Source organism: Triticum aestivum, chromosome 3A, assembly GCF_018294505.1.
Source record: "Triticum aestivum cultivar Chinese Spring chromosome 3A, IWGSC CS RefSeq v2.1, whole genome shotgun sequence".
Classification (NCBI taxonomy): domain Eukaryota; kingdom Viridiplantae; phylum Streptophyta; class Magnoliopsida; order Poales; family Poaceae; genus Triticum; species Triticum aestivum.
The window spans coordinates 416924637-416935586 of NC_057800.1; positions in this window are offsets into that span (position 1 = coordinate 416924637).

Consider the following 10950-nt stretch of genomic DNA (forward strand, 5'->3'; position numbering starts at 1 on the left):
GATTTGAGAGGAGATGGTGCTGGTGAAGATGTTCATGGAGATTGCCCCCCTCCCGATGAGAGGAGCGTTGGTGATGACGATGGCGATGATTCCCCCCTCCCGGAGGAAAGTGTCCCCGGCAAAACAGCTCCGCCGGAGCCCTAGATTGGTTCCACCAAGGTTCCGCCTCGTGGCGGCGGAGTCTCGTCCCGAAAGCTTTCTTATGATTTTTTCCTCAACGAAAGACTCCATATAGAAGAAGATGGGTATCGGAGGGCCACCAGGGGACCCACGAGGCAGGGGGCGCGCCCAGGGGGTAGGGCGCGCCCCCACTCTCGTGGCTGGTGAGTGGCCCCCCCCTGGTACTTCTTGCGCTCGGTATTTTTTATATATTCTGGAAATAACTTCCGTGAAGTTTCAGGACTTTTGGAACTGTGCAGAATAGGTCTCTAATATTTGCTCCTTTTCCAACCCAGAATCCGAGCTACCGGCATTCTCCCTCTTTATGTAGACTTTGTAAAATAAGAGAGAATAGACATAAGTATTGTGACATAATGTGTAGTAAAAACCCATAATGCAATAAATATTGATATAAAAGCATGATGCAAAATGGACGTATCACAACGCCGCCGACATCGATCAAGCCCCGTTCACTGATTTTGATTACAATGAAATGGAGGGTTGCGTGGATGATCATGGTGGTCAAGATGAAGTGGAGGAGGTAGATGAGCGGGCATATGAGCAAGCGCAAGAAAAAAGCCAGAGATCGAAGAACTACACGATGTTGGAAGATCAAATCTTGATCAAGGCTTGGAGTGCGGTGTCTCTTGATGCTTGCACGGGTACATCTCAAACCGCCAGGAGGTATTGGCAAAGAATCGAAGATAAATACTTCCGCATGATGGGGAAGCATCCCAATAGGACTCCACGGACCTTTCGGTCACTCCAAGGTCGTTGGGACGTGATCAAGCCGATTTGTAGCCGTTGGGCTGCTTGCTTGGAACAAGTTTGCAATGCACCTCGTAGTGGAACCGTGGAATCCGACTATGTGAGTTTGATTTCACGTCCCAAGTTGTGCACATTATTTGTACCATATGAAGTGATTGCATCATTTGACTTTGTTTTAATTGTGTAGGACAAAATTTCCCAACAAAGATACAAAGACATGGAAGCTTCCGAAGGCAAAAAATTTAAACTAGAGCATTGTTGGGACTTGCTCAAAGAGTGCGACAAGTGGAAGTTGATTGACAAAGAATCCCCACCGAAGATAGGTTCACTTACGAACATCGATGAAGATGAGATGATGATGGCCCAAGAAACTTGAACAAGCCCGATGGTGACAAGAAGACAAAGGAGAAGATCAAGAGGGAACACAAAGCATCGAGCTTGTGGGACAAGATAGATGCCATGGTGCAATCAAATGAGTTGATGTTAGCGAATACATTGGAGGCAAAGAAAGAGTTGACCGAGAAGAAGGCACGAAAGAAGCAAGAGAAGTGGCAATTGCTCAAGGATGAGGGGTTGCGCAAGGCGGCCATTGAGGAGAGAAGAGCACGTGTTGCTCAGAACAAAGCCATGTCCAAGCTTCTTGCCGAAGAGAATAGGATCATGACATTGAACCGCAATGACATCGATGACATCACCAAAGAATGGCATGATATGGCAAGGAGAAACATCTTGAAGAGGAGGATGCTTGCGGCGGCCGGTGCGTGTTACAGTGTCGGCGATGTTTTCTCATCGGGATTTGGAACCAATGTTGCCGATGCATTCAGTGCGCCCGGCGATACTTTCGGTGCCGGAGTTGGAACAAGTGTCGGCGATGGCATCGATGGAGGTGGTGTGGAGTAAAGATCATGACGACGGGTGAAAAGCGACCAAGATGATGATGGACGTGGTCGTTGCTTTTGCGTGAAGTCCTTTTGCGTTTGTCGTACAAAACTATGTTTTTATTTGCGGCGAACTATATTTTATTGTTCGAATTTGAACTCAATTATCAGAATCGCTTCAAATTCTCTTATAGGGGGTTTTCGATTTACGGGTCGACACGGGCTGCGGCCGAGTAGACCCCACGTAGCCTACCCTTAAAAGAGCATATTTTGCGAATATCTTTTTTACGGGTTCGTTTTGCGGGGCCTGACTCTGCTGCCGCCCGCGCTGGCCTGCAAAGCCGTTTTTTCGCGAACTGTATACGCGTTTCGCAAGTTGGCATTATACGGGGTCTGCTAGAGATGCTTTTAGCAATAGTTTTTCTGAACAATATCTATGGATGTAAGATCTGAGTATATTATGAGTAATGCAAGCAAGTAACACAACCGTTTCAAGTAAAAAAGTATGAAAATAAGACCATATAATCAGTGTTGGCATGCATGGCAATCCGTGGCTACAAGACAGGGTCAAATTTTCAAATAAAAAAACTAACAAAATGGGGGCAGCGTTGTTAGCAAGAGTGATATGGGACATTGGGGGAGGGGGGGGAGCGGCCGAGGTAGTTTCAGGAAGAGTCGTGTTAAGTAGTGGTGTAAATCCATAATAAGCAGTAAAAAATATTGAGTGCAAACACGTGTCAGCCAGAGAAGCAAAATCCGTGGCCATGCGTGAAAGCTCACGCCAAACACTTCAATTGCACGGCATCGTGGCTAGCTGAGCCGCTTAATTATTGTATATATTATACCATCATGCAACTAATATTAGCGGAAAGTTCTCATATTTTTCATGTGGTGCTACCAAATATCTTCTATTGGTGATTTCTCTGTTTTCGTTCCTAGAATTAGATATGTCATGCCATCTTCTCGAATACGCTAAGGTAGCGTATCATTGCATTGATAGACAGAGAGAAAAAAGTACAAGGATGGGAATCATAGTCTCGTGCGCATGAATGGCGAGCCTATGAACCCAGGAGAGCAGAAGGCAGGGGTTGCTCAGCCCCAACAGTTACAAGGCCAGGTTACAAAACGGTTCAAGGCGAGCCCTCGAGCTCCAGCCATCTCGATCCTGTATTTTTCTGATCCAGCATTTTTCAATCCTATAAACCAAAGACACCTCGATGGCTTTACTTCACGAACTGAGAGAGTTCTGAATTGATCCATTCGTAGCTGCTCAGGCGATTTGGACAGCGAAACAGTTGACAACGTACTTGCCTATGACGTGCCTAGCAACGAGTGAACCGTTCAAGAGTAAAAAAAACAATAGAAACCTACAGAACTCTACATAACATGACCAAGTGGAAGAATTGTTCAGAACAATTGTGCCATGATAGTAGTATATGTCACAGGGTGATTCTTGCAGGTGTGCGGATCCTAGTGAGGTCACCAGAGAGAGCTTTTCCACATCCCGTTCACTAGCATGTGCTGAAATGGTCGAACGCCCATGTAAAAGTCACTTCACTACTTCACGTATGTGTATTATTGTTTTCCTTTTACGTTGTGCTTTGCAAGCTTCAGTGAAACGGCAGCTGGTTTGGTCAGCATGCCGAAAACTTCAATAAAGCAAGGCTTTCACTGCATTTCAACAAACAGAGTAGATCAGCGAGAACTAGTCTGTATTGACCTGAATCTTATGCAGCCCTACTATGGGACTTGAGAAGCGATCATATGGGATCTAACTCTGAATAGAAAGATCAAAAGATGCCTCCTATCTAAAAAGATGCTTCATCTTCCACATGCGATCGCTTCTCTAGTCCGAGACGACATTTAGCCATTTCAGGGCCGCGTTTGGTGACTAATCCCTTCATTTTTTGTTTCTCGGACAAAAAAACTCACGCTGGTTTTTCCTGTTGCCTGGCTCTCGGTGCTAGTTACGTTTTTTTTCTATTTAACCACGATAATTTTTATGGAACGGAGGGAGTAACTTGTTTTGTCGGATCTTCCCGCAAAAAAAAAACTTGTTTTGTCGGACTGATTTTCCAGTCTTGCACAATTGTTCTCAACAATTGTGCCATGAGCAAAGTTCTCCAATCGTACCCCAAAAAGAAAAAAAATGTACAGACATATTTTTCGAAGGAATGATGGAAATATTACATGTTCTACTATCGAAAAGAAATAGGAACCCGGATTTAAGTCTGCGAGGAATATCAAAATGCAAAAAAAAGGAATTTCTTCCACGGCTACATCAAGAATTTTGAATTTCTGTCAATACTGCTGGACTGACTTTTTCTTGACTTAAAACTTGCATATATCCATCGAGCTAGATCACCGAAATATTTTAAGACAAGCGTCACAAACAATGTAGTCACCGAATTGATACGTCTGCTAGAGTCAACTTCTGCTAAGAGGGAAACCTCCCGGAGACCAAATCTAAGAGCAAGTTGCTACGTACAAGAGAACAATCTGAGATCATTCGGTAACCAAGTTATGACTTGGTTTATACTCTTCAATTAACCATATTAGTATACATCGCAAAATTTATCATCACAATGATGGAGGGGTCGAAGGTTACCTTTTCAAAGAAAACGGCGCAAAGTTTACCGCCAGTACTGGATTATTCTTTTGTCGAGAGCAAGATCTGGCCAGATTTATCTTGTTTTACATATACCTATCTTATCCATATTTTTTACCAAAGAAAAGATCGTTACTTTTGATAGTAGAGAAAAGATCAATTCTTGACCTATCTCTTTCTTTACAAGAGGGAACAAGAGAAAAATCAGGACATGCCATGCTAAGAGATTCCGCGGTTAGGATATTTAATGCCCACTAGAAATGCTACATTTTCTTCTGAAAAAATGCTCCATTTATATTAGCTATAATGGTTTATGGCCACTAGAATTCTTTGTTGTGTTGATTGGGAGCAAAATTACCCTTTGGCTGAAGTTACGGCTTTAGTCAGAGAAAAGTTTGACCATACTCTCTTATTTTTAGACATTGGGATGTTTAAATTTTGATCCCATTTTTAGATTTGAGAATTCCTAGTTTCTTAGGGATGGTTTGGATAAAATTGTTTATGACACTTGGACTGGCCCCACTATTGTTGGCCTAATATTGTGAAGTGGCAAAAAGATTTAGGATTCTAGATCCGAGCTTAAAGGATGGAATGGAAATATGATACATGGTATAGAGATTGAAACAAAAAAAATCTTGGCAAATTAGATGGAATTGATAAACATTTTGAAATGCACGACTTAACTGCTGCTAATAGGGTTGAGAAGATGGAACTTAGAGCTCGACTAGATAGATTAATGAAGCAGGAAGAATCTAAATGTAAACAGTGAGCCAAGATTGATGAGCTCTTCGAAGGAGATGGTAATACTAGCTTTTTTCATGCTAAACCTAATGGGAGAAAGAGAAAAATCAATATTAGACATTTTGATCAAGAACATGCTAGAATTGAAGGGATAAAAATATTATGTATATATCACTTAATACTGATAATCCTAGAACTGTTCCTAGGAAGTTCTTTGGACATCCAAAAACTATATCACTAATTATTAAAAAAAACTCTTTGGACATCCAGAAAGTTCCCCTATTTCACTTAACACTGGTAATCCTAGAACTGTTCCTAGGAATGTTGCTAATAAATTAACATAAACTTTCACATTACAAGAGATAAAACTTGCTGTTTTTGGTATGGCACATAATAAATCACCATGTCTTAACGGTTTCACTACTGAGTTTTACCAGGACCACTAGGAATTGGTGAAACATGATCTCAAGGCTCTTTTGATGATTTTCATAGTGGTGCCCTAGATATATCTAGACTTAACTATGGGATTACCACATTAGTTCTTAAAACAAAAGATGTAAATCATATCTAGAAGTTTCCACCAATTTGCCTTCTTAATGTGAGTTTCAAAATTTAAACTAAGGTCCTCATGAACAGACTAAATGGGGTTGCTGGAGAGGTTGTTTCTCACATGCAAATTTCTTTCATTAACGACATATACATCATGGAGGGGGTACTCATTCTGCATGAAGCTTTAAATAGCATACACCACAAAAAATAGTGTTATGCTCTTTAAAGTGGATTTTGAAAAGGCTTATGATAAAGGTAAATGGCCTTTTGTTTTACAAATGCTTAAAATTAAATGCTTCCCTAGCACATGGGTTGTCTGGATTATGCATACTATTAGGGGAGGGAATGTTTGTATTAAGGTCAATCATAATTACTTTCCCACTCATAAGGGCGCCTAGGATAAGGAGATTCCCTGTCTCCCCTAATTTTTTATTTAATAGCTGATGCTCTGGCTGTATTGATGGATAAATCTCGAGTTAATGGTCTAATCAAAGGAATTATAGGAGAAAATATAGATAATGGGATTAACATGTTACAATATGTTGATGACACAAATTTCCTTCAACAAGATGATTATGATAATGCACATAACTTGAAATTTGTGTTGTATCTTTTTGAACAAATGTCTCGACAGAAAATAAGCTTCCATAAGAGTGAGTTATTTTTGTTTGGTGATGTTGTTAATAAAGTGGAGAATTTTTCTTAAATCTTTACTTGTCTTGTGGGTTCTCTTCCTATGAGATACATGGGAATAAAAGTTGGAAACGTCCTGAACATAAGATGGAGAAGAAATGTAGGAATTGGTAAGGGAGGCCGATTGTCGGTGTATACTCTCTCAAGTCATATTATAGATACTTCGTTCAAAATGGGGCTAAATATCCACATAATTTCATTTGAAAAGTTAATATGCCACCTAGATTTAAAGTTTCCATATGGTTGGTGCTCCTCAACAACATTTTGACCAAATATAATTTTCTTAGAGGGGTGGATTGGTGATAAAAAACACTAGAAAGGAATAAACTATTAATCACTTATCCTATCATTACTTTGTTGCTAAGTTGCTATGGGATATTATGACATGTGCTTTTGATTTTCATAACACTCCACACAATGTTCAAGACATGTTATGTATCTAGTTAAAGGTGTTCAATATAAAATGAAAGAAATTTAGTGGTTGTTGGGATTTCTGCTATATTTCGAACTACTTGGAAATTAAGAAATAGTCTCATTTTTTGAGATGGACAACGGCAGGAGCTCTGCCAAATCTTTATAGAAGGTAGAAAGACACCAAAGTCCTGGAGTACAATACAGAGCAAAGCCCGGATCACCTAGTGATCCCGCCCAAGCCTCTCACTCAGTAACATGCAAGAAAAGAAAAAGAATTTCTATCACCGGCTAGTTAAAAACCTCCTCCTAGAAGAGAGCAATCTCATCTCTCGCAACGGTTGTGGATGTCTCCATAGAACATATTTTCCCCTTGAAATGTGGCGGTTGTGTTCCTTCCAGATATTCCACACCACACACGCCGCCATGGTCACATGTAAACCTGGGAATAGTTTGACATCCAAACTAAACCCAGCCAAAACCATATGACTACACCTCCAGCAACCAAACCAAACCAAACCAAAATAATTAAGCTAGCATCCAAACCAAATCAAACTACATGCGTTTTCCACCCAGACCAGACCAATCCAAACCATATCCCATTTATGGATTTAACCCATAGTTTCAATCCATGGACAAGGAATAAGAATGGCAACCCAGTTTTACTAGGAAAAGGATATCTTGCTGACTAGCTAAGTAGCCGTTGGATGTTACAACATGGGGTCTAAAATTATTACACAGAATGTTGGATATTACACCATAACTCAGTTACATAATGCATTTTACATAGTTGCTGGACATCCATCCCCCTTTTCTGAATGGCTTCTTCTACCCCGGCTTTCTTCTTGATACAATGATACCTGAGTGTATTAGCAGGTACATCAGAATGATATATAGCAATCACCGCACTTTAACACGACCATATCTCACTAGTAGAACACAGATTTCTTCAATTCAAAAAATCTACAGGCTTAGAAGAATATCACTTCTATGGTTGCTACCCTTTTTTTATCTTCACATGGAAAGCAAGAATTCCCCATTGATGCTTCTAAAGAAACAAAGAAAAACTGGACGTCCATCACATCCTGGTCACTATACACTGTTAGTATGTGGTCAAATGAAGAGAATTTTCGTGACGGGAAAGTATAGTATTTTAACCAAAGAACATTATGTCACTTGAGACTAGTTTGCTGAGGTGAAGTGTGAACCATCACTCAAAGTCCAAGGAGAATTGACCAAATATCACTCTATTTGGCAAATCAATTTCTCTGTGCATAATCAGTCAAATTTGGCAACAAGAAAGGTATTGTATTTATGTACTAAAGTGCAAATGAATATAACTTGGGGCATCAAGTACAGTTAACTATACTACTAGTAGTACTAGTTGTTTCATAATCTACAATATGTATCACTGACATAATGATGAAGATTTAGAACGGAACCTCTCGGCAACATGATGAAGATTTAGACCAGAACATTAGCATTGCAACCATGACATGAGACGGTCTAAAACTGAATCTATGCAAATGTCCATATATTTTACTTACAAATTTGTTAACATAAGACCTTTTCTCCATTAGGTTGTCCCACTTAGGCCTGCACTTTCAAAGTACATGTTAAGCAACATAAAGCTTTCTCAGTCTAGTGAAGGAGTTTCCAGAACAAACAGGGAAAATAATATCATACCATCATTATTTGGAATTTTGATAAGCCAATCTTTTGCGCAAACTAAAGCCTCAAGCGTTTCGGGCGTCTCGAGCATCGGGAATCTCCCAAAGTCCTTCCACTGCAACTGAATGTTGATTCAGATGACACGGTGCTAAGAGGTATTGCAAGGAAATCACGAGCCATGGTTGAGAGCACGGGATATTTTTTAGCATGTGTTTTCCACTATATCAAAATATCAAAACTTCCCCCGGAGCTTTCGAAATTTTCCTCCAAATACATGTCCAGCTCAGACTTTGGTTGCATGTAGGACCTCCTTCTTGACTTGTATTGAGCAAACTCTTCTTCCAGCCTCCTTTTGCCAAGAACTGGTGATCCTATATTGGCACTGACTTGTTGAGATACTGAGTGCTCGGTGGTTCTTCTGGCTTCCTCGTATTTCTCATAGTACGACTTCATCATGTCTTTTACACCTTCTAGACACTTGTCAATATCATCCACATTTTCACAATACGTTTCAAAGAAGAATTCCAAGAAGTCAGATTTCTTGGTTGGATCTAACACTGTTGCGATGACAACTACAACATTCAGTTTTGACTCTTTCCAGTATTTATCAAACTTTTGGCCCATAGCATAGACAAGGTTTGACATAGTGCCACTAGTGCTCCACTAAGGGTCCCTTAGCACGTGACGGATGCACAACACCATGTGCAAAAAAAGATGGGTTGTTGGTGTTCTATCAGCAGATACTAACTTTGTCGCTTCTTCAAAAGCTTTCAGAAATGCGCACATTACTTCAGCATTAGTCCACTCCACATCGTTCGGTGCTATTTCACCATTGCCACTTGCATAATTATTGAGGGCTCCATTATATTCCATAGCTTCTCCAATCATTAGATATGTAGAGTTCCAACGGTTTGGAATATCAAGATTTATGCCACCAACTGATACGTCTCCAACGTATCTATAATTTTTGATTGTTCCATGCTATTTTATTATCAATCTTGGATGTTTTATAATCATTTTATAGTCATTTTATATCATTTTTTGGTACTAACCTATTTACATAGTGCCACGTGCCAGTTGCTGTTTTTTCCATGTTTTTTACATCGCAGAAAATCAATATCAAACGGAGTCCAAATGCCATGAAACTCCACAATGATTTTTTACGGGCCAGAAGGCAGGTAATGGGACCTGGTTGCACCTGGGGGTGCCCCGAGTGGGGCACAACCCACCAGGGCGCGCCAGGAGGCCCAGGAGCGCCCTGGTGGCCTCCTGGCGCGCCCTGGTGGGTTGTGCCCACCTCGGGTGCCCCCCGGACCGCCTCTTTGCTCTATAAATACCCCAATATTCCAAAAACCCTAAAGGCATCGACGAAATATTCATCCAGCCGCCGCAGAGTCTAGAACCACCAGATCCAATCTAGACACCATCTCGGATGGGGTTCACCACCTCCATTGGTGCCTCTCCGATGATGCGTGAGTAGTTCTTTGTAGACCTTCAGGTCCGTAGTTAGTAGCTAGATGGCTTTCTCTCTCTCGCTGAATTCTCAATACAATGGTCTCTTGGAGATCCATATGATGTAACTCTTTTGCGGTGTGTTTGTTGGGATCTGATGAACTTCGAGTTTATGATCAGTCATATCTTTTTATATCCATGAAAGTTATTTGAGTTTCTTTGATCTCTTATATGCATGATCACTTATAGCCTCTTATTTGTTCTCCAATATTTGGGTTTTGTTTGGCCAGCTTGATCTATTTATCTTGCAATGGGAAGAGGTGCCCGGTAGTGGGTTCGATCTTACGATGCTTGATCCCAGTGACAGAAAGGGAACCGACACGTATGTATCATGGCTACTAAGGATAAAAAGACAAGATCTATATCTACCGCCATATAGATAAACGGATATTTTCTACATCATGTCATCTTTCTTATTGCATTACTCCATTTTTCCATGAACTTAATACACTAGATGCATGCTGAATAGCGGTCAATGTGTGGAGTAATAGTAGTAGATGCAGGCAGGAGTCGGTCTACTAATCTTGGACGTGATGCCTATGTAATGATCATTGCCTGGATATCGTCATAATTATTTGAAGTTCTATCAATTGCTCAACAGTAATTTGTTTACCCGCTGTTTGCTATTTTTCTCGAGAGAAGCCACTAGTGAAACCTCTGGCCCCCGGGTCTTCTTTCTCATATTTGCCTTGCGATCTACTTTTCCTTTGTATTTTTATTCAGATCTATTAAAGCAAAAAATACAAAAATACCTTGCTGCATTTTATCTTTATTTATTTTATTTGGCGTTCGATCTACCAATCTACTACAATTTACCTCACGCCCGTTTGCCTATATTGAGGCGCCGTACCCCGGAAGGGATTGACAACCCCTTTAACATGTCGGGTTGCGAGGAGTTGTTATTTGTGTGCAGGTGATGCTTACGTTGTGTTCCTTGGTTCTCCTACTGGTTCGATACCT